The sequence below is a fragment of the Rhinopithecus bieti genome, unplaced genomic scaffold (assembly GCF_001698545.2).
Source record: "Rhinopithecus bieti isolate Rb0 unplaced genomic scaffold, ASM169854v2 scaffold_314, whole genome shotgun sequence".
NCBI lineage: Eukaryota > Metazoa > Chordata > Mammalia > Primates > Cercopithecidae > Rhinopithecus > Rhinopithecus bieti.
The window spans coordinates 267,096-293,443 of NW_016803040.1; positions in this window are offsets into that span (position 1 = coordinate 267,096).

Below are 26,348 nucleotides of genomic sequence, written 5' to 3' on the forward strand. Positions count from 1 at the left end.
AAATTATAAGTGCCTCAGAACTTTCTTAATCTCAAATGCGTGTTTCTTAAAGTCATTCACTATTTTATGAAAATATATTTGCTGAATATTAGAAAAAATTAAAATAAAAGGCATTTTAACATTTTTTCTTGCATGAAATATGCATTGGTTATACATCATTGGTTTTATCTTCTATATAGTGAACTTCTAAAGTGATTTAAAGTTTGATATTGAATTGTATACTAAAAGAAGGTTGTTTTAGATATAAAAGAGTAACAGCAACAATAACAAAGCAGTTGTGACAAAGAGGATTGTTGTCTTGACATTTGATGCATAACTTTGATTCATTTGTTTTATGTGTATCTTGCCTACATCCCTCCATTCATCTCACCATTTCTATCAACTATCTATCTGGTGCAGTTTGATATGTTATAGGCTGTGAGAAGTGACACAAGGAGAGAACTTCTTGCTGAATTTTTAGAACATCTGTGATGTGTTGTAAATATTAGGCAAATAATAAATACTTACTGAATTAAATTAAATTTAACCAGGATCAAGGTCAGATGGCTGATGGTTGAGAAACATGTTGCTATGGTAGCAGGAAGAAAATGATGGAAAAGAAGAAAATAAAAGACAAGAAAATGCAAGAAATCAAAAGACAACGTTTTCAAGGATTAACAGTGCTACATCTATTCATTATACATTGTAGATATAGATAATAACAATAGTAATAATATAGTATGGTCAAATTTTAATAAAAAATTGAGTCAAGCTTAATCATACCTAGTGCTTCTATTGAAGACTAACACCTCAACAATCACATCTGTTCATGTCACACAGTCATCCATGTGAATGGAACAAATATCAGTAGCCTGAAGGACAACACAATTATTGCAAAAATAATTTCTTTTTTCAGTTAAGGTCCTCACTTATACATGGGTTGGTCCTTTTTTAGCTTTGTGCTGATTTCCTGTAGTCTTCCATTGCATTTAGGCACCAACTCATTTGTCTATGTTTCAGAATGCCAGCGTAAAGGTGAAATAAAGGTAAAACAACAACAATAACAAAAAGGACAGGAAAGAATAACAGTGGATAAATGGTGTGGCATTTCTTAGCTGTTCAGCATCTGACTCCCCTTGTGGTGTTTGGGGAATTCCTCATCTTATGAGTCTCAGTGGGACTGCTCATTATTAAAGTTGAATATGTCAGGAACTTGCCTCCCCCACCTTCTTTGCAGTTAAGCCCAACACACTCCACCCTGGAGCCACAGAGATATAGAGGATGCACTCTCTGACAACAGTGGAGGATGCACTTTCTGGCAGTAGTAGTGGGAATGCCAGTGGTGTGAGCACTGCATGGCTTCCTCAAACGAGCCCTCTGGTGTGATGGGGCAGTTTTTACATTCTGTAACTCTATACTGGATTCTCCACCCAAAGCCACAGCTTGTCTGTCAAGGGCCTTCATGTGAAAAAGGGAAAGGTGCCCCTGGCAGCTGCAGGGCTCTGTCAGCACATGGTGGCTCTGCCTCTGTCCTTCCTGTGGGCCCCTCAGCTGCCCATACTTCTTTTCTTTAATATGTTTTCTGCCAAAGTCAGCTAACATTTGCCTTATTGCTTACAACTAAGAACTTTGCTGAAGGTTACCATACCTGCCCAGCCATATCCCATAAACCTTTCCATTGTGTAATGTGCCTTTTAACATACAGTATAATTCTTTTATATGGATGCCACCTTATTATCTGGAATTATCACAGCACCCAGTGGATGTCCCAAAACATAACACAACTAGCAAAGTTTCAAAATTCAGTCAGAGTAAATAATTCATATACTTATACTGTTAAAAATTTATATGCAATTTTAAATGACTCAACTTCAAGTATTTAAATGAGATAGTTTAAAAGTTAAGTTTCTTCCCTATTCGGGTGATGGCTACACTAAAACCCCAGACTTCACCACAGCACAATATATGTATGTAAGAAATCTGCACTTGTGCCCTGTAAATCTATTTTTAAAATTTATATTTTAAGGAAATTTTAAAAATAAAATAACGGTTAAGTATCTTTTGCCTTGGGGAAGGAGGAAAGAACAACAGTTATCAGCTCGTATGTGGGGAACTATTTAAAGTATATGTAACAAAAAATGATTCCTGGGAAGAGTAAACTGGACCACCTAGAGACCCTATTCTCCTGTCCACTGAGAGACTACAAGCCTCGTGCTTACTGTGCATTTGGCCACTGTAGCTGCCTCTACTAGTGAAGGCACATCAGGATCCCACTGTAATCACTGGGCTTATTTCAAAGACACAGCTACAAATTTCACCGCCCCAAATCAACAGAATATGCATTCTTCACAGTGCTACATGGCACTTATTCTAAAATCAACCACATAATTGGAAGTAAAACACTCCTCAGCAAATGCAAAATAACTGAAATCATAACAAACAATCTCTCAAAACATAGTGTAATCAAATTAGAATCCAGAATTAAGAAACTCATTCAAAACCACACAATTACATAGAAATTGAACAACCTGCTCCTGAATAACTACTGGGTAAGTAATGAAATTAAGGCAGAAATAATGAGGTTCTTTGAAACCAATGAGAATGAAGAGACAATGTACCAGAATCTCTGGGACACAGCTAAAGCAGTGCTAAGAGGGAAATTTACAGCACTGAATGCCCACATAAGAAAGGTAGAGAGATCTCAAATCAACACCCTAACATCACGATTAAAAGAGCTAGAGAGGCAATGGCAAGCTAATCCAAAAGCTAGCAGAAGACAAGAAATTACTAAGATCAGAGCAGAATTGAAGGAGATAGAGACATGAAAAACCCTCGAAAAAATCAGTGAATCCAGGAGCTGGTTTTTTGAAAAAATTAGCAAAATAGATAGTGAGCAAGAATAATAAAAAAGAAAACAGAAAAATCAAGTAGACACAATAAAAAATGATAAAGGGGATACTGCCACTGAACCCACAGAAATAAGAACTACCATCAGGGAATACTATAAACAAACACCTCTATGGAAATAAATTAGAGAATCTAGAAGAAATGGATAAATTCCTGGACACATAAACCGTCCTAAGACTAAACCAGGAAGAACTCGAATCTCTGAATAGACCAATAACAAGTTCTGAAATTGAGGCAGTAATTAATGGCCTACCAGCCAAAAAAAAAAAAGCCCAGGACCGGAGGGATTCACAGCCAAATTCTACCAGAGTTACAAAGAGAAATTAGTACCATTACTTCTGAAATTATTCCAAACAATTGAAAAGGAGGGACTCTTCTGTAACTCATTTTATGAAGCCAGCATCATCCTGATACCAAAATCGGTAGAGACAGGACAAAAAAATAAAGCTTCAGGCCAATATCCCTGATGAACATTGATGTGAAAATCCTAAATGAAATACTGGCAAACTGAATCCAGCAGCACATCAAAAACCTTATCCACCGCAATCAACTCAGCTTCACCCCTGGGATGCAAAGTTGGTTCAACATATGCAAATCAATAAACTTAATCCATCACATAAACAGAACCAATGACAAAAAGCACATGATTATCTCGATAGATGCAGAAAAGACGTTTGATAAAATTCAAAATCCCTTCATATTGAAAACCGTAAGTAAACTAAATATTGATGGAACATATGTCAAGATAATAAGAGCTATTTATGAAAAACCCACAGAATATCATATTGAATGGGCAAAAGCTGGAAGCATTCCCTTTGAAAACTGGTACAAGACAAGGATGCTCTCTCTCACCACTCCTATTCAACACAGTATTGGAAGATCTGGCCAGGGCAATCAGGCAAGAGAAAGAAATAAAGGGTATTCAAATAGAAAGAGAGATAATCAAATTGTCTCTGCTTGCAGATGACATGATTTTATATTTAGAAAACCACATCATCTCTGCCTAAAACACCTTAAACTGTTAAGCAACTTCAGCAAAGTCTCAGGATACAAAATCAATGTGCAAAATCACAAGCATTCCTTTACATCACCAATAGGCAAGGAGAGAGCCAAATCATGAATGAACTCCCATTCACAATTGTTACAAAGAGAATTAAATACCTAGGAGCATAGCTAACAAGGGATGTGAAGGACCTCTTCAAGGAGAACTACAAACCACTGCTCAAGGAAATAAGATAGGACACAAACAAATGGAAAAACATTCCATCCTCATNAGAAATAAAGGGTATTCAAATAGAAAGAGAGATAATCAAATTGTCTCTGCTTGCAGATGACATGATTTTATATTTAGAAAACCACATCATCTCTGCCTAAAACACCTTAAACTGTTAAGCAACTTCAGCAAAGTCTCAGGATACAAAATCAATGTGCAAAATCACAAGCATTCCTTTACATCACCAATAGGCAAGGAGAGAGCCAAATCATGAATGAACTCCCATTCACAATTGTTACAAAGAGAATTAAATACCTAGGAGCATAGCTAACAAGGGATGTGAAGGACCTCTTCAAGGAGAACTACAAACCACTGCTCAAGGAAATAAGATAGGACACAAACAAATGGAAAAACATTCCATCCTCATTGATAGGAGGAATCAATATTGTGAAAATGGCCATACTGCCCAAAGAAATTTATAGAGTCAATGCTATTCCCATTAAGCTATCATTGTCATTCTTCACGTAATTAAAAAAAGACTTTAAATTTCATATGGAATCAAAGAAGGCCCCATATAGCCAAGACAATCTTAAGCAAAAAGAACAAAGCTGGAGCCATGATGCTACCTGACGTCAAACTATACTAGAAGGCTACAGTAACCAAAACAGCAGGGTACTGGTACCAAAACAGACATATAAACCGAAGAAACAGAACAGCGACCTCAGAAATAACACCACGTATCTACAATCATCTGGTCTTCGACAAGCCTAACAAAAACAGGCAAAAGGGAAAGGATCTCCTATTCCATAAATGGTGCTGGGAAAACTGGCTAGCTGTATGCAAAAAACTGAAACTGGACCCGTTACTTACACCTTATACAAAAATTAACTCAAGATGGATTAAAGACTTAAATGTAAAACCCAAAACCATAAAAACCCTAGAAGAAAACCTAGGCAATACCATTCAGGACATAGGCATGGGCAAAGACTTCATTACCAAAATGCCAAAAGCAAGTGCAACAAAAGCCAAAATTGATGAATGAGATCTAATTAAACTAAAGAGCTTCTATACAGCGAAAGAAACTATTATCAGAGTGAAGAGGCAACCTACAGAATGGGAAAAAAAATTTGCAATCTACCTATCTGACAAAGGTCTAATTTCCAGAATTTACAGGAACTTAGCAAATTTACAAGAAAAAAGCAACCCCATCAAAAAGTTGGTAAAGGATATGAACAGACACTTCTTAAAAGAAGACATTTATGTGGTCAACAAACATAGGAAAAAAAAAAAAAAGTTCAACATCACTGATCATTAGAGAAATGCAAATCAAAACCACAATGAGATACCATCTCACACCAGTCCAAATGGCAATTATTAAAAAGTCAAGAAACAACAGATGCTGGTGAGGCTGTGGAGTAAAAGGAACACTTTTATACTGTTTGTGGGAATGTAAATTGGTTCAACCATATGGAAGAGTGTGGCAATTACTCAGGGATCTAGAACCAGAAATACCATTTGACCCAGCAATCCTATGACTGGGTATATATCCAAAAGAATATAAATCATTCTACTATAAAGACATGTGCACACATGTGTTTATTGCAGTACTACTTACAGTAGCAAAGTCATGGAACCAAGCTAAATCCCCATCACTGATAGACTGGATAAAGAAAATGTGGTACATATACACTGTGGAATACTTTGAAGCCATAAAAAGGAATGTGATCACGTCCTTTGCAGGAACATGGATGAAGCTGGAAGCCATCATCCTCAGCAAACTAACACAGGAACAGAAAACCAAACACCACATGTTCTCACTCATAACTGGGAGTTGAACAATGAGAACACATGGACACACGGAGGGGAACAACACCCACCAGGGCCTGTTGGGGAGTGGGGGACGAGGTAAGGGAATTTAGAGGATGGGTCAATAGGTGCAGCAAACCACCATGGAACACGTAAACTTATGTAACAAACCTGCACATTCTGCGCATGTGTCCCCGAACTTAAAGTAAAATGAAAAAATAGAAAGAAAATAGAAACTATTACTCACGAGCTCCCCCATCTTAGCACCAGCAAGTCTACAACTACTCCTGCATCTGTACCCATCTTTTTCATCCTTCCTGCTAATGGACAAGTGTTTCCATGGTTATCAAAGGCAAGTATCTACTTGAATGCTCAAATGTCTTTTCCTTCTCCCCAAAAGACCTCAATCTACTGATTGTCACAATGCCCTGTCCCTGGCCCTTGTTTTTACCTTCACTTTTATGTAGGTCCTTCCCACATTAAGAAGAAGCTCTTGTTTCTCTCATTTTATTGACGTGTTATCAATAATCTCTCCCAGTTTGTAGACTGTCATTTCACTCTCTTTGTGGTATCTTTTGATGAGCAGAAGTTCTTAACTTTAATGTAATTCAGTTAATCTATCTTTTATGACTTATGTTCTTTGTACCATATTTACAAAATTCTTTCCTACCCTGAGGTCATAAAGACATACTCTTTTATTATCTTTTTAAAGTTTAATAATTGTGGCTTTCTCATTTAGATTTTAAATCCAGTTATGGTTATTTTTATATGGCATGAGAAAGACATACAACTTTACATTTATGTAAAAGGATAACCAATTTCCGAGAATGATTTATTTTTTTAAAAAAATATTTATTTTCCCATGGATCTGCAGTATGACCCCACCCCATCTTGTTTCAACGTCCCATATATTGATGAGTCTGTTTTGGGAGTCTAATATGTTCTATTGGTCTATTTTTCTATGCCTGCACCAACACCTTATAGTCGTAATCAATGTAGTTTGATAATGCCTTACACAAAGCATGTACAATTAGGGTGTCACTCTCACTCATTTTTTCTTCAAAAGTGTCTTGGTTGTTTTTGGTTCTTTGAATATACAAAATAAAAAAGAGCACCAAGTTTCAAAGAAAAAAATCTGTTGGGGATGTGATTACTATTTTATTGAATCAACTTAGGGGAAATTGACCTTTTAAAATATTGCACTTTCTAATCTGATCTGGCTTTCCATGTAATTAGACTGCCTTTTTGTTCAGAAAAGTTTTATATTTCTCCAGAAAGGTATTTCATATCTCCTGTTACATTTATTATTAGGTACTTGTTTTAATGCTACTTTAAATAATCTCTTTAATTTTATTTTTCAACTACTGCTGGCATGTGAGATGCATACTGATATTTATTTAATTTTGTTTCCAAACTCTCCCTAATTCTTCTAATTTATCCAAAGAATTTTTTTTAGTTTTATGCAAAATATTATTTGCAAGTAATTTCAATTTTGTTACTTCCTTTCTAATCCTTTTAATTTTATCTTCTTATTTTTGCCTTCTTTGCATATAGGCACGCTAATTATCAAATAAAGTGGGCTGTGTTGTAAGTAGATGTATTAAACAAATTCTACCTTTGTACGTATCAATTTGCAATAGTTCGTTGGTAATAAGTGGAGAAGTAAATATATGATGAAGAATGTCTAAAAGAACTATTAAATGCCATGTTAATGAATATATCTGTGATGTTGCAATGCTATATCATCTTGATACCAGTAAATAAACTTTACAGAACTATCAAATTGTGCCTCATTAAAAATACCTTTTAAAGATTGCCCATTGGCAAAATTTTGACTAACATATCTGATTACCCTGAGGTAGCAAGCAAAGTTTTGATGTTAGTAGCATCATTTTACACAATACATTTGGGAACAGGCATTTGTACAGACAGCATCTTTTAACTACTAAATCAAGCTTTGACAATTTAGTTTTCACAAAACATCTTCCATAATAGTTTATTTCTGTTCTAAATTTTAGTTATATTTTTCCTCGTGCTTACTTTGTAAGTTTATGTGGTTTTATAGTGGTATAAGAACAATAATTATACTTTCATTATACCCAGTGTTGTTACACATTTAAGTAACTATAATTAAATTAGTTTAAATAAATCCTGGAAATCTATGGGCATGTTTTTCCTTTGAGATCATCTGTTATTGTATTACTTATAGTTGAGAAATTCTGTTCTTATGAGCTAGGAAACTACTTGGTTCCACTTTGGAGAATCCTGGCTTTCCTGGTCTTCCTAAATGTGGGGAAAAAAATTTCCAGTTACCTTCTTACATTGGGTGGAGATATTTCACTACATCATTTTCCACCCTGTAAGGGCTCCTGAGTGAACTTTATAAAATGGCCATCTGATCCTAACCTTTGACTACTTAAAAGTATTCAGTAATTTTCCTTTACTTTTAATATAAAATTCAAAATTTTTAACATGACTCAGAATACTCTACAATTTGATTTCTACCTACCTCTTTAAATTCATTTTTGCAAACTATTTCTTCCCCAGTTGACTTTATCTCAATAAGTGAAAAACTTTGTCCTTTCAATTTCTCAAACCAAAAGTCTTGGAATCACCCTTTCCTCCTCCCAGTCATACACCACATTAGCAAATTTTTCAGGCTCTACCTTCAAAATATGTATGAAATAGGACCACTCATTATTTCCATACCATTATCTTGTCCATGCCACCATATTTGTTAGATTTTTGCAATAATTTCTTAATGCCCTTACTCCTGTATTTGTTTTCTGTTGCCATTGTAACAAATTATCACAAACTCAGCAACTTAAAATAGCACTAATTATATCTCACAATTCCATACCAGTCCAATAGGCTTGGCTGACTTTCTGCTCTGGATCTCACAAAGTTAAAGACAGGATTGTGTTTCTTTCTGGAGGTTTGAGGGATGAATCCATTTCCAAGCTCATTCAAGTTGTTGGCAGCATTCAGCTCCACCTGAATATAAGATGGAAGTCCTCAGTTCCTTGTTGGCTGTTTGTTGGGGGTTGTTCTAAACTTCTAAAGATCATCTGTACACCTCAGCTCATTGGCCCTCTTTTTTCTCAAATCTCTCTGACCTTCCCTTTGCCTTCTCTCTCACCTGCCTTTCTCTTGTTCTGCCTCTCTTTTTCTTTTTCCGGACAGAGAAATTTCTCCATCTTCAAGGGTCCAAGTGATTAGATTGGTCCTATCCAGATAATTCAGGATAGTTCCCTATTTTAAAGTCAGCTAATTGATAACTTTAATTCCAGGAGGACCTACATTCATGTTTGAATAACCAAGGTACAGAAATCTTGGGGGAGGGAATTCTTCTACCACAGCACTCCTCTAATTATTTTCACCACAGCAACTGCAATGGTCTTTAAAGAATAGTAATGCCTGTTTCTGTCACTTTTCTGCTCAAAACCATCCAGGGACTTCCCATCTCATTCAGAGTAAGAAACAAAACCCTCAGGAAGCTCTATAAAGTCTTACATAAGATGTAGTGTGCGCTCTCTCTCTCTCTCTCTCTCTCACACACACACACACACACACACACACTACCCTCAATACCTGTCTGATTTTATTTCCCCTCACTCCTTACTCCTCATCTCCAGCCACACTCGTCTCTGCTTCTCCTCAAACTTGCAAGCCATTCAGTGCCTCAGGTCTTTGCACTTACACATATCCTCATGGCTCTTCTCTTTACCTCCTTCTATGCTTCTGCTCAGAAGTTACTTTATCAGTGAGGCCAAGCTCCTTGCTCCCTGTATTTCCTCACCCCATACATCCTTATTTTTCTCTGCAGACCCTTAAAAACCATCTGAATATTCTACTTGTTTAGGTGATGCTTGTTTGAGTAAAACCAGACCACAAAAATGTTTTAAGTCCCAGTATTAGTTAAATGTTATCTTCATAAGCAAGATAAAAACCACTGAGCCTATAATCTATTTCTAGGTGGATTTAGGAGAAAATAATCCTATGGGAAGTAAACTTCTGCTCCCAATGCAATAGTCCTGGGGCAGATACACCACTAATGAGGAGCTCGTACTCTGATGAATACATGTGCGGTGAGACCTGAGCCCTGGACAGGTTGGGGTTGCCATTGGATCTAGCTCGCTGCTTCAGATGATGCTTTCAGGCTGCCTTATTCCCTCTTCTCCTCTCTCTGGACAAGAGGGCAGGAGTGGAGATTCAGCGTCAGTCAAGCCTTGTTGCAAGAAGACGCTCTAATCCTACAGTTGTCCCAACCACAGCCGGGTCAAGGGAGACTGTGGACTCTGAGAATATACTACCTTAGAGTTAAAAAGCAGGCTATATGGGGGAGAGGGTAGCTATTTAGTCTTCTTTCTAAGTTTTTTTTATCGTTCACTGTTCCCTTTGAATAGGCCCTTCTTCCTTTTGTAAGGGCCTCTTACAGAGAGCTCAAGTTGAGCTGACAATGTGCGTGGATTTCAATGACCATGTTTAATACTTCTCAGCTAATGAAGAAGACATACAGATCAAATTGTGCAAAAATTAAAGGAAATAACTAGTGACATTTGTGAAGATACTTTTCTGCTTACAACATTATAGAAGCTGTATAAATGATTCTACTAATTTTTTAGAGTCTATTCCACAAACCAGAAACCATCCAGTAAGCTGGAGATAAGCAGGACTCATAAAGAGCCTACCTCTAGATAGGAATGATTAGTTTCACAGAAAGAAAAATAAAAATGTATTTGTTCAATTCATACATTCAACAGACATTTAAAGTGATCAACATTTGACTTTTGTTAATGGTCCAAAAGAGAATGTTGAATTGAACAGCCTCCCTCTGTGTGTTTCCCAGGCTTTGTGGATTTCCACAATGCTGTGAGCAATTACACATCCCAGTCAAAGCCGAGGAGACAAAGCCACTGTGTGGTGAGGGCTAATGATTTGCCATAGGACTTTAGATGTGGTTTTCTGGGCTATCTGGGCTCAATTTCCTCATCTCTAAGAGAAGATAAACATTTCTCATTAAGGGTTTTGAGAAACAATTGATGAGCTACTTATAAAAAACTTTGCCAAAATGTGATGCCATACCAGGGCTCAACAATAAAGGCCGCTTCATAGTTTCAGAATGTTTTGAAGGCTGATCAGAGAGGGTGTGGATGATGTCAATTTGGGAGCTAACGTTCTGTTTAGATTTTGTTTTCTTTTCTTGTGGTGCTGTGAGGAGGGCTGCACATCTCCAGAGTTAGTCACTTAGGTCTGGGCTTCCTGTGTGGTGGGCATTTTGACAGCAATGGAATGACGGAAATGAATAAATAGTTATTGACTTCAAGGAGCTTAGAGAATGGGGAGGCAGAAAATGGGCACTCGCAATTCCCTGCGGCAAATGCTTCCAGAATGTAGATGTCAGTGCTATGGAATACAAAGGAGAACCATAGCAAAGCAGCTAAATCTGAAAGAATCTGTACAGGGAGAAATGGATAGAAAAAAATGGTCCCAGGATTGAAGAGAGATGTTCCCATCTGGCTGAAGTGCAGAGGGCACAAGGAGGAGCAGCGGCCGAAGTGGAAGGCTTATCCACGTTACGGGTTTCTACCTAAGCTTTACCCTAAGGGCAGTGGGAAACCATTGAAAGGTTTGAGATAGAAAAGCATCATAGTTAGATTTGTGTTTTAAAAGACCACCCTATAAAGGTGTTCTAAAAGGTCACGGTGTTATTTGTATTTCACCACAGTATCTTTTAAAAAGTCACTATGAATAATTTTTTTCATAAAAGAAAAAACTTGACAAATAGGATCTCATCAAAATGGAAACCTTTTGCTCTGTGAAAGTTCATGTGCAGGGGATGAAAAGACAAGCTACGGAGTGCGAGAAATTATTTGCAAACCTCATACCCAACAAAGGATTAGTATGTGGAATATATAAGAAACTCTCAAAATTTAACAGTAAAAACAAAAAAAATTAAATTAGAAAATGGACAAAAGACGTGAACAGCTATTTCACCAAGGAGGATTACAGATGGCAAATATGCACATGAAAAGATGTTCCATATCATTTTCCATCAAGGAAATGTAAACTAAGCCCACAAGGAGATATCACTACGTACCTATCAGAATGGCTGAAAGAGTAACACCACCAAATGCTGGTAAGGACATGGAGAAACTGGATCATCCATACTTTACTGTGGAATGTAAATGGTAGAGCTACTCTGAAAAACAGCTTGGTAGTTTCTTATAAAGCTAAATATGCAACTACATAACACTTAATAATTACATTCTTGGATATTTACCCCCAGAGAAATGAAAACATTACATTCACACACCAAAAAAAAAAAAAAAAAAAAAAAAAAAACTGTACAGAGAAAGTTCACAGCAGCATTATTTATAAGCTAAAAATCAAAATAAATCTAGATGCCCTTCAATGGGAATGGTTGAACAAACTGTGGTACATACCACAGAATACTTCTCCACAATAAAAAGGAACAAACTATTGATGCACATGGCTTGGCTCAATCTCCAGGGAATAATGCTGACTGAAAAAGCCAGTCCTAAAAGGTTGCATAGTGTATGATTCCATTTATATGACATTTTGAAATGACAAAGTTCTTGAAATGAAAAACAGATTAGTTGTTGCCAGGAGTTAGGGATGAGGAAGGTGGGGGCCATGCAGGAGGGAGGTAGTTATACTTGTAAGAGGACAAACTGAAGGATCCTTGTGGTATTGAAAGCTGACTGGTGGTGGGTATGTGAAACCGCAGGTGATAAGACTGTATAGCACTTAATACACTCACAAATATACACACTCACACATACACACGTGCAAATGACTGTAAGTAAAGCTGGGAAAATCTGATGAAAATAAGTGTGCCATGTCAATGTTAATAACATTATTAGACTATAGTTTTGCAAAATCTTCCCACTGGGGAAACTGGGCAAAGTATACAGGGAATCTTCTTGTGTTACTTTTTACACTGCATGTGAATCTACAATTATTGCAATAAAAATTTCAGTGAAAAAAAGGTCACTCTGACTGTCATGTAGAGACGGGATCGAAGGCAGTGGTTCTCACACTTAAGTGCTTGGAGGGCTTGTTAACCACAGATCACTGGGCTTTATCTCCAGAATTGCTTATTCAGCTGGTCTGGGTGGGACCTGGGAATCTGCCTTTCTTGCAAGTTCCCAGGTGATGCAGATACTTCTGGCTGGGGAACCATTCTTTGAGATCCACTAAATTAGAGTCATTGTAGCTTTCCTTTGACTTCTATTTATTTCAAAGGGGAAAACAGAGCATCCTTGGTCTTTAAAGACTGCCCATGCCTTTGTCTTTTAGGACAGCCTTGAAGTACCTGGTTAGAGCAGTAGTTCTCAGAGTGTGGCCCTCAGGCAGGTGGCATCAGCAACACTAGAGAACTTGCTAGAAATATACATTTTGGGGCTCCACCTTAGACTTGGTGAATAAGAAGCTGTCAGGTTGGGGCCCCAGCAACCTATGTTTAAGATTCTGATGCATGCTAAAGTTTAAGGACGATTACATTAGAGGAAGACAGGAAGACGTTAGGAAGCCAGTTAGGACCTTTTTATTTTATTTACAGTATTAACAAGTAAGTGGGTCCTCCCAGGGGCACCTAATTTTGAAACAGGATATAGCAAAGGAAAAACTGAGGTGAGGTCTCCACAGGACAGTGATTATTGACTTCTAGTCTCTAACCTGCAGATGCAGATGGCAACACTAACTTATCTCCACAGCAGGTGCTGTTCTAATTAACCAATAAAGATATTAGAAAGCACACAGGAAGAAGAAAGCCCAAGATTAACACTAAGTGGCAATTAGTGGTATTAGGCAATGCCTATTATCTGCTCATAAACATATCAACACGTTGATCTTAAAAGGGAATAAAACTAGACAGTGCTTGTGAACCGCCAGGCTTTCAGGGGCATCTTATTTATATAAGTCACAGGATCAATTGACCCTTGAACAATTATACTTCAAATTGATTAATTCTACCATCCCAGAATTTAATCTTTCAACCGCCTATTGAAGCCCTACTCTGTTTTTTTCCTCATGCCACTGTGAGGTTTCTGGAAGTTGAGAGTGGTATCTAATTTGTTGGCCCCCTTCTATTCCTAGCTGTGATTTTAGATGCTGCTGTCAACATTCAGAGAAGAAGTAAGTCACTGGGGACCACAGCGCAGGGTGCTGAGTGTGTGTGTTTAACACTAATTCCACGCACATGAGTCATCCAAGTTCTATTTGTGGAAAGGGGAAGAAGATTGCCAGATGATCTTCAGCACTTGCCTTGGCTCTGTAGTTATCTAAGAGGATGTTAAATTGGAATAATTCTACTCATTTATTGCTCTGCTTGCAAATTAGCCAGTAAAATGTCAAAAATTATAATACTCTTTTTTTAAAAAAACACACAGTGTTAGGGGAACATTGGCAGCTCTTAAAAACTCTCCTGGCAGTGCACGGTGGCTCACATCTGTAATCCCAGCACTTTGGGAGGCTGAGGTGGGCAGATCACTTGAGGTCAGGAGTTTGAGACCAGCCTGGCCAACATGGTGAAACCCCGTCTCCACTAAAATACAAAAAGTAGCTGGGCGTGGTAGTGCGCACCTGTAATCCCAGCTACTCAGGAGGCTGAGGCAGGAGAATTGCTTGAACTTGGGAAGTGGAGGTTGCAGTGAGCTGAGATCACACCACTGCACACCAGCCTGGGCAACAGAATGAGACTCCGTCTCCAGGAAAAGAAAAAGAAAAGAAAATTCTCCTAAGGCTTTCTGAAATTCTCACCAACTTCTGACTTCATGAAGAGATAGTGTGATATAGAGGAGAGAATCTGATTGTTGAACTCAAACAGATCTAGTATAAGGTATATGGATGTGCTTTGGTCAAGGAATATACCAGAGCAGATATCCAGGCCTGCATGACTCAGTGAGTTTGGTGTGCAGTTTCATACTTGACTCTGAGCCACTATTGTCTGCAAAAGGTATAATTGCCCTGCTAATGCCGTACAGGGGCTTTGGGGGCTTGGCTCACCTCAATGTGGCTTGGAATGGCAGGCGCACTGGCACCCAGAGAAAGAGAAAGAGCCAAAGCCGTCTGTCTGCAAGAGAGAGCCAGGACACAGTTCGGCTTGCTAGTGCCCAGAGAAAGAGTTAAGCTGCTGACCCTGAAGGCAAGAGAGAGCCGGCCACACAGCGGTGTGTGGGAGCCCCTGGCTCAGGCAGCCAAGACAAGGAGGACAGTGTAAAGAGCTCGTGTAAGTAAGCTGTTCATGAGAGCTGCTGCTGAATAAAATCATCTTTCACCTGCCTACAGTCCCCCGAGTGTTCTTTCTGTCCATCCACCCACTCCCCTCAGACTTCAGCATGGGCTGGACCTGGACCCCAGGATGTGCCATTTAGGTTTGAATATCACAGCTGCCATATAATAGCGTTAGGTAAAGTGCTTAAAATTCTCTAAGCCTCAGTTTTTCTATCTGTAACATGGACTAAAATACTTACCCTATGTGGTTGATTTGAGAAAAATAAAATGCACATATACAGTTTCTGGCATGTGTTTGGCACACAAAAGCTCAGTTCCCTTCTCCTCAGATTGAAGATAATTGCTTGGTTTTGGTATAGGTTTTTTATTCCCCATAAATTTAATAGTGTATGAAAAAAATTAAGTGATTATACGACAGGTCCAGTTTGCTTTCTCTTGTTTTCTTTTCTTCACTGCTTCAGTCAGCATGAAGTTAGTCATTCTGAGCTTCAGTCAGTTCTAGTCCATTTGCCAATGATCCCAAGCCTCCTTTTATGGTCTGAAAAGCGATATTCATATCTGGTAAGCATCCAAATCATAATGATACTCTAGCTCATGTTTTTCAGACATAGCTACAAAAACAGACTATAAAATATTAAAAGTAACAGAATTATTTTTTTATACCCTCAAAAGAACTGAACAAAAACCCAACTGAATTCTTAAACTTGTATGACCAAATCCATATTACAATATATGATTATAATAAAAAGATGAAATAGGATACAAGTTGCTAATGTTCAACTCTGTCAATAATAGTAAACTAATTCTCTGTGAAGTGCATTAATTAGCCCTTTGGTAAATATGAAAATGAGTTTTCTTTAAAATAAATATGTATATATTTTCAGAAGTAAAAACGAGCAGGCATAGGTTTTAGCTGAAAATCAGTTTTGTTCGACAGCATAATAATTTGGAAAAATTAAAGGCAAACGTCTTGGGCAGAGCATGCATTCTCCAGCTAGTCACCATTTCTACCTCCCTTCTTTTATGCCCACTGGCCCACCTGCTTCACACATTACAGGACGTGCCAAGCTTCCAGAGGCATTTAAGTTTGTAGATCCCAGTTCCAACCATTTAGATCAAATGACTGGGTTCCTACCCAGGCAGCTGGGTTCCAACAGCAGGAACCTGAGCTGAATATCCTACCTAATCTTTGGGCAAAGTTTTGCCTGTTTGGCACAAAGATAGTGGCAGTTTCCTGTAGTTATTAATCTTTGAGTAACTTAATCTTGTTGTTGCTCCTCCAAAATGTCCAACAATCTTTTAAAGAATCTCTGCTTTAAATTTGATCTGTATCAATGTTTGGAACTTGAAGAGTGGTTTCTGTTTTCCTGCTTGGACCCTGACTGATAACAGAGCCAGATTGAAAGGGTGGGAGTATAGTTGAACACAACTGCAAAGGAAAAAATTAGTTGGGTGTGGTGGTGCCTACCTGTAACCCCAGCTACTAGGGAGGCTGAGGCAGGAGAATTGCTTGAACTTAGGAAGTGGAGGTTGCAGTGAGCCGAGATCACACCACTGCACACCAGCCTGGGCAACAGAGCAAGACTCCATCTCCAAAAAAAAAAAAAAAAAAAAAAAAAAAAAAAAAAAAAAAAAAAAAAAAATAGAAAAAGAAAAGAAAACTCTTCTAAGGTTTTCTGAAATTCTCACCAACTTCTGACTTGGCTTAAGCCAAGCTTAGAATGTATACTTCCCAATATTCATAAACAGAAAAAGGAAATCAAGGGTTACCAGTCATTTGAGAAAAACCAACACCACAAAAGAGAAAGACTAAGATGTAAAGGAAAAGCCATGCAGAAAAGGTAACACCTTAGTAAACAAACAAGAATTTACACTTAAAAATTAATATCAGAATAAAGAAGATTTTGCAATTGAAAATAAAAATAAGCTACTATGAAAACAGAACAATCAAAAAATGGAAAAGAGTTTGTTGCAATTAAAAATACAATTGGCCAATTTTTTAAAAAATTAATAAATGGGCTGAATAATGAATTGGACAAATAGACAAAATCATAGTATAAAAGTAAATTCAATGAACTCTTTAGAATATGTAGAGCAAAGAGTCAATAAGGAAATAAGAGTAGTTTAATATGTGTCAGGCTATTCTAATTGCTTTAGTTATAATAACTAATTTAATTCTGACAACTACTTTTTTGAGCTAAGGATAATTATTATATACACAGAGGGGTTAAGCAACATGCTCAAAGTCACACAGCTAATGGGTAACAAAGCTGAAATTCAAATCCAGGGAATGTGACCTCGGAGACCTTGCTCTTAATTATTGTTCTACATTGCCTATTTTAAATGTAGGAGATAAGTTAAGAGACATGGAGGATTTTCAGGAAGTTCAATAGCCACCTAACTGGAGTTGTAAAAAAAAAAAAAAAAAAAAGCAAACAGAATAAACAGGAGAAAGAAAATATTCAAGAAACAAGAATAGAAAATGCATTGAGCTGAAAAAAGACTTGACAGACACCACTAAGTGCCAAAAAACATGACTTTTTTCAAAATAACATATCTAGACACATAACTGTGAAATTTTAGAACTCCAAAATAAAGAAAACCTTGCTCTGCTTGCAAATTTTCTCCAGAGAAAAACAATAATATACAGAGTATTGTGAATCAGGTGGACATCAGATGTTTTGTTTGCAACAGAATAATGATTTGTCAATTCTGAAGTTTTGGATTTAGAATTCTCTACCCAAACAAGTGTTAATCAAATGGGCAGGCAAAATAAAGACATTTGGACATGCAAGAATTTAGGAAGTCTAGCATTCACTGCTATTCAAAGACATAAACTAACAAAATGTAGGATGATTCCAAGAAACAGGAAGATTTAAGACATAATAAACATCAGCAGTTGAGTGTGACTCAGATGTGAAAGACAAAATTAAACAGTGAATTTATTGGACTGGGGCTTGTAAAATGCTCTATTTAGAAAGATATAAATGGCAATAATGTATTTCTCTGTAGCTCCAAGCTCAGTATTTGTTTCTACTGGTGAAATATTTACATAATCACAGTATTGTAAGAAATGTATCATAAATGACTTCTTAAATTATTATTTGAGATTTCAAAAAATCATGTTCATATAATTTAGAAAATACCTAATGGATGATAACAAAGGAAATTATTGAGTGCCACTAGTTATAAAGAGATTTACCAAAACAAAACAGATTGTAATTATCAAGCTCTGCTTGATCAAACAATTTTTCTGCCCTTTGGGGAGACAACTGCTTGGCTTCTACATTTTTTCATAATAATGGGAAAATGTTCTTTTCTTGATCATGTCTCAACTATTCTTGAAAAGACAAGCAGCAACACCTTCCAGCAATCCTGAAGGATTACTCGGCAGCAATTCAAGACATAGGCAATGAATTGGAGCCAACTTCACGACTTAGATAAGCTGAATCTAAAAGTTATCTGAAACTTTCCCAGCAAAGCGAGCATTTTGAGAAGTTAAATAACCAACACCTCCTATTTTACATTTTCCAATTCTGGAATTTACTCATAGATTAAATCAAGGTCTAGTAAATATGGATGGTAAAGCCATGTAAAATTATACCCATATAATATTATAATGTTCCCTGTTTGCCTATTTTTATACTAATTCCACAACTTTGAGTAATTTATTTTATTTACAGTTATCATGGTGTCTTGGTGACATATATTTTTTATACAAGAAAGAAGTTTTTTTAGGTATAATTTTTATTACAGAATACTTACAGGGGAGAGTAAAAATGAAACATACTTTTAACAGAGGTGCAGTTACTTACAAGTAGAGGGAGAGTCACCCATATTATGCAACTATCCCATCTTATCAAATATATACTAGGAGACTAGTCATTAAGTCCTTTGCCACAGCAAAGAAAGTAAGGAGGCCACAGGCTTTGAACTGATCTGAGATTTTTAGGTAAGTTACGTAAACTCTCTAAGCCAAGCTTGTCCAACCTGTGGCCCACAAGCTGCATGTAGCCCAGGACAGCTTTGAATGCAGCCCAACAAGAAAAATATCAAACTCAAAGCAAATGTCTCTATATGACATAAATTTAAATATCTTTTTTAGAATTTTTACAATAAAATGAAACCAAAGCACACTCAAAAGAAAATACTGATTTCATTACATGTATGTTATAAGTCTAAAAAGATAAATCTTCAAACAAATCAGTAATGAATGCCCATTAATCCTTCTATTCATTTCCAAAACATCTATTAAGAGCTTCCTGTGTATTTGACAAGTGTGCTAAGCTCTGAGAAATCAGTGGTGAAACAGAAACTTGGTGCCTGCCCTCAAGGAGGTTAAACTTGCCAATAGGGTCCAATAGGATGGCATTTCACATGGAATGTAGACTTTAATTTAGAAAAATTATCCTCTTCTGCTTTCTCTCTTTAACTGTAAATTTTTATTTGTGACTTAATCTCCTACTGAAATAAGCTAAATCTGGTTTGAAATGACGTTCTGTTGAAAGTTATGCAGTCGGAACTGAAGAGAAACTTACTGTTAAACATGGCATACTTATCACATGGCTATCTTCTCTTGCTCCTGAATACAATTAAAATAAATAACCAAAATGAGGGAAATGGATATGAGTAATCAGCAGACAAGCGCTTTCAATAAATTTTCAATTGACAAAATGAAAAAGAGGTACGGTAAGTGACTTGGCAGAGTGGAGGAAGCTAAAACTGAAGTAGCTGCTGAAAACAGATAGTTCACTAATGAGGAATGAGCCAGTTTGCTCCACTTTGCTCCACAAGAAGTGAGTTTCACAAGAAGTGGAGGCAGCAAAGTGTGGATATAGCAAAAGGTTGAAATCAGGGAAATAAGTTGAAAGTCTGCATGTAAAATGGCTTTGTCTAAAGTGGCTGAGCACTCCCAGATCTCTTTCCCCAGCCCACATGGACGGGTAACAACCTTTTTTATACACACCTACCAATCATTTCTCCCTAAGTGATCACAGATTAACTTTTTGGAGAAATTGAGCTAGAGATGTTCCAGACCTGGAAGCAGTAGGAAGAATGGGGTAAGGTATAGGGTTGGAGACAGAGTGATATATCTTTGAATATTACCTTTTGATATGATTTGGCTCTGTGTCCCCACCCAAATATCATCTCAAATTGTAATCCCCACATGTCAGGGGAGGGACCTTATAGGAGGTGATTGAATCATGGAGGCAGACTTCCCTGTTGCTTTTCTCATGATAGTGAATGAGTCTTCACAAGATCTCATTGTTTGAAAGTGTGTGGCACTTTCCCCCTTTTCTCTCTCTCTCAATCTCTCTCTCTCTCTCTCTCTCACCCCCCTTCTCTCTCTCTCTCTCTCTTTCTCTCTCTTCTGCCACCTTGTGAATAAGATGCTTGCTTCCCCTTTGCCTTCCACCATGATTGTAACTTTCCTGAGGCCTCCCAGTCATGTTTAAGCCTATGGAACTGTGAATCAGTTAAACCTATTTTCTTCATAAATTACCCAGTTTTAGGTAGTTCTTTATGGTAGAGTGAAAACAGACTAATATACTTTTTCAGGGGACTCAAGGAAAAAGCCAGCTTGCTGCCTATAACTCTAAAATAAAGCCTCTTCATTGATTGCCCTCTCATGCACACAACACTTCTAATTGGTCTTTCAGTATTTCATTCCAAATGGTGCTGGGACAATTGATATCCACATGCAAAAGAAGTAAGAATTAAGTTACAACCCGTTCTTAAAACCAGACACAAAAATAACTCAACATGGATCATAGACCTAAATGTAGAACTATAAACTCACTGAAAAAAGTGTAGGAGTAAATCTTTGTGACTATGGGTTAGGCAAAGACTTCTTAGGTATGACACCTAAACCACAAACTACAAAAGAAGATAAAGATAAATTGGACTTCATCAAAATTACAACCTTTTATACTTCAAAGGATACTGTCAATAAATTGAAAAAAACAACTCACCAAATGAGAGAAAATACTCACAAATCATAGATCTGATAAGGGATTTGCATCTGGAATATATTTTTAAAACTTTTATGACACAATAATAAAATGACAAGTAACCCAATTAAAAATGGACAAAAGACCTGTATGAAAAGACATTTCTCAAAAGAAGATAGATATAAGACCAATAAGCACATGAAAATATGCTCAACATCATTAGCCATTAGAAAAGTGCAATCAGAACTACAATGGGATACACTTCATACCGACTAGAATGGCTATAATTTTTTTAACAGGGTGGATAATAACAACTATTGGCAAAGATGTGGACAAAAGGAAACATTCAGATATTGCTGGTGGGAATGTAAAATAGTGCAACACTTTGAAAAACGTTTGGGCAATTCTTTAGAAAGTTCCATATAGAACTATTATGTGATTCAACAATTCTACTCCTAACATATACCCAAGAAAATAAAACATGTCCAAGTAAAATTTATACTTGAAGATTCATAGCAGCCTTATTTATAATAGTCAAAAAGTAGAAACAACCCAAATGTTCATAAACTAATAAATGGATAAACAAAATGTGATATGTCCATAAAATGGAGCATTATTTAGTAATAAAAGGAAACGAAGCATTGATACATGCAGCTGCATGGATAAACCTTAAAAAATATTCTAAGGTTTACTGTGTTGGTTGCACAACTCTGTGAATATGCTACAAATCATTTAAGTGTACTCTTTAAGTAGGTGGATTTTATGGTATGTGAAGCATATCTCAATCAACCTCTTAGAAAAATGTAAATGGACAGCCACCGATCACAGAAAAATATAAATGGACAGCCACAGAGCACAAAACATCTTGGAAAGCCTCCAACATAAAAAACAGAAATAAACACAAACAATAAAAGTGAATTTGTGGGGAAAAGGGGGACTGCAGGAAATAGAAGAAAAGGTCACCTAAAACATTTTGTTAGTATTCTTAGAGAGATAAGAATCTGTAAAACAAAACCATGATGTTATCAGGAAATAAAAGAACAAGAAAGAGACCAAAAAGACAAAGAGCTATAAACCAACAGAGATAAGATAACAAAATTACAGGATCAAGTCAGGAATTTCAGGAACAAAATTTCTAGAAAGAAAAAGTAGAGGAAGTGAAGTGAAGAAAGATAAAACAGAAATAGCAAGAAAAATTCCTATGACAAGAGGACATGACCTTCTAGATTGAAAATCTTCATGAAACACTGAATAACAAACTTTTAACGATTTATTTTAAAACATCTTGAAATTTAAGAACACCCAAAATAAAATTATTAAAGACTTTTTAAACCCTAAGTATGTATAATCAGCATGACATCAGACTTTCCAGTGTAGCACTAAAGATATAAGACAATAAATTAATGTTTACATAATTCTGAGAAGAAAAAAATATGTTAGGGCAAAATTTCTGTACTCGCCCCAAGTATCAATCAAATATGAGGGTGAAAAATACATATTTCATTGATAGTTGGGCTGAGTGTAGAAATTTTCAGACATACTAAAACTCAGAATAATAATCACCCATGCACCCTTTCTTAGGAAACTACTGGAGAATATGCTTTAAAAAATGAGGAAATAAATTGAGAAAGAAGTTTTGTGATCTAGGAGACTGGGGGCACAATACAGGAAAACAGCAAACAGAAGGATCATAATGATAGCTCCACTCATGACTAGAAATTAATTCATGTCATTTGGAGCAGAAGAAAAGAAAACTCAAGTCTGGAGATTCAGTGGGGATGTGACGGAATGAAATCAATACATATCTAATGTGATAATTTCATAGGTATTTGACAAATCTCAGGAGGCAGTTGGATAGACACATGAGAAACTACCAAAAAATGAAAGGAAATTGAAGAGGTATACTAGAAAGAAAACGTTTCAAACTTCAGTGCTTAACTCAACAGTGGTCCAGATTGCAGTCCTGTAGCAATATACACATGGACCAAAAATTTAATTTTAGAAATTATGATATAGGTGAATTGGAAGAATGGGGCAAGGGGAAGTGGTTAAGAAATGTGAGATTTGTAAGAAAGTTAAATAATTTCAATAATAAACATTGGCTAAAGTTGAAAAAAATCAAGATAGAGGAATTATATTTTTAAAGCAGGATGATGATAAAACCTAGAAGAAACAAGGAAATTGAAATGGGGAGATGTGTATTAACCAACTGCTGTTCTTTTAATACAAGTGTTTCAACACTACTTGGATTTTTTAAGAAAAATCATGGCATGCTATAATTTGGATAAATTTTTTTTAATCCATTAAGGGATCATAGCACTGAAAAAGCACTGTGTGGTAAAGACATAGGCTGTCAGAAAGTTTACAGAGTATAAAAAAGACATATTTCTTTTTTTATGAAGACCACCACCAAACCAAAAATAAAACTGAAATAGTGTAAGTTTTAATTGTGAACAATCTTGGAAAAAATCATTAACCACAGGATCTATAATTTATAGACCTTTCATAGACTGCCATCTGAGGACGGTAGTTCTATCTTTGCAAGAAAGACATTCCATGAAAAATAAGAATCCTCTTAATACTGACTCTCTGAGTATGTTTTATAACTAAGAAAAGGCTTCCCATAAATAACCAATGTATGTTGTAGAGAAGCCCAAGAAAAAAGAGAGGAATGCAAATGTTTATGTGCTAATCTCAAACCCCTAGAGCTGCCAGGTAGAAAGGTGAGCAAAACAGAGCACAGAGAAGTCTGGGCCAGTTCCTTCTGGAGAATCAACTGAGAGTGTTGCCTTGGGCCATGTAGTAAAGATGGCAAGACATCCATACAGAGATTGGCCTCATCTCCTCTGAATCTTGCATGGCCATTATCTGAAGATCAATAGAATTTTCTCTTCTAACCAAAGGTGTGGGACCACCTACAACAACAATCATGTTCCATATTTTCTTTCCATGCTTTCATCATAAATCTCAGCATACAAACAATCAACTCTTCTACAAAATGAAGAATTCTGTAGTACAAACCCCATGCAGCTAAGCAGAGCATAGGGTAGCCAATAATCTGTCTTTCATGTGATCTAATACATTCATCTGGCTCTGCCACTAGCTGTATGTAGGCCAGCTCTAGGAGCTCTAGAACTTGAAGATGCCACATTCATTCTTCTTTAGCCAAGGAGCTGCTCCTAGACTAGGAGGGGAGCTGTTCTTGTTCTTCCCGCCCTGTCTCATGGATGCCACTCTTTGAAGATACCTATCTACCTACCCTAGTCAGGGTCATATCTCATCATTTTCAAGGTTCCCTGTGTTCTTAATCTCATTCACTTATTAACTTCTTTTTGTCAGAAGAATAAGCTTCCTACTGTCTGTGGCTCCTGGGTTCTCCCATAAGAAGCCTCTGTTTACTGCCTTACTAGTACATGTCAAAACTCTTATATCCATACAACCTTGTAGTATGGCTGTGGTCTAAGGTAGAAAGAAAGGGGCATAACTGTAACATCATATAATTATCCGGCTAAGCAGAGCATAGGGTTGTTTGAAATCTAGCATAGAAGACATACTTAAGAATTTTTTTTAAGTATACCTGTTTAGGATTGTGAATTGTATTCCCATTCACTCACTTCACCAGATATTTACTGAGTGAATTTTTATGCAGATTTCATGTGTTGTAAATCAAATAAGGCCCATAACGTCAATGAATTTATAAAGTGTGAGGAGAGATTGGACAAGGAAGAAAGATTAAAACAATAGAAAAAGAGTTAAAGTAAGCAGCATAAGAGAAGTGCTAAGTGTGGAGGTTTGCAGAGGAATAAATTATATCTGGCTGGAGAAGGTATGTACAGTTTATTAAATAATTTCATGCAGCATTTGTGAAGCATCTGCTGTGTGCTGCGCTAGGTACTATATTAAGGTCTGAGGAGACCAAGAGCATACAGACAGTTATGCGCCAAGGATGAAAAAGCCCTGGGAGGTCAACAATGAAGAGGCAATTTTTTCTCCTGGAAGTGGGAGTAAGGGTGAAACTGTCAGGTAAAGCCTCATATAGGATATTGGTTTTTGAACTCAGACCTAGACAACAAGTGGAGTATTGACTGGGGGAAATGATGAGATAGAGCACTATAGGTATATGTAACAGCAGGAGTAAATGTGCAATAGCAGGGAAAATAAACTGTAATAGAAACTCTTCCAAATTATCTAGAATACTGGGTGTTTGTGGCAAATAGGGGCTGCAAAGACAGAGGACAGAATGCAGAGAAGCAGTATGAACGGAGCACCTATTTAGCTGTGTTAGAAAATGAGGAACCAATGCAAGAATTAATTTGTTTAATTTAGTGATCAGCATAGTGTTTTGAAAAGGTAAGCCTGGAATCAGTATATAGAGGATGCTTGAAAGTGAAGATGGAAAGGAGGCTATTTCTTGTTTCAGGGGTGAAGTAATGAAAGTCTGAACTAGCTGGTGCCATTAGGAAGGGAAAGATGGGTGTAGGCATTGAAGAAGCTACATCTACTTACATTGGTTGAAGTTGGGGAGAGTTGGAGAAGTGGAAATCTCTCAATCAGGGTGGTCCTGGAGCCTTAGCAAATAATGCCAGGGCTTTTTCTTACAGATGCAAGGAATTAGGCAAGACTTGGGCTTGAAAAACAGGTTGTATTTTATGATGCTAGACGCAGAACCTAATGTTAAGTGTGCTTGCAAGCACACGCACATGCCACACACAGGCCATCATAAATTATACTCTTGGAACATAGTTGTTTTGGTATCGGGCACATATAACACTGTTGGCTTTCATCCAAATACTAGCAAAAATCTCTCTAAGGGGTCAGTGGATATCAGTGGCCTTTCCTGCCTTCTAGGAGACTGGAAAACTTGGTTACAAACACAGGCTGTGGAGACACAGAGCAGTTCAAACCTAAGGTCGGTCATTTACAAGTAACTGCATAATTTTAGGCAAATTACCCTCTCTTCTCGTGATTTCTACATTAATAATATGGGGATACTAATATCAAACACACTGAGTTTTATGAGAATTAAATGAGCTATTACATGTGAATTGCTTAGAATAGAATAATACCCAGCACATAGGAGGTGCTCAGTAAATGCAGAGGATTCTTACTGTTGTTATGGGTATTCTGTGGTAGAAAAGTCAATGCTGAATACTTAGCAACTGGCATATATTTTTAGGGAGAAGAGCAGAAAAAAGTTTTAGTAGATAAAAATAATGTCACTTCCTTTTTAAAAT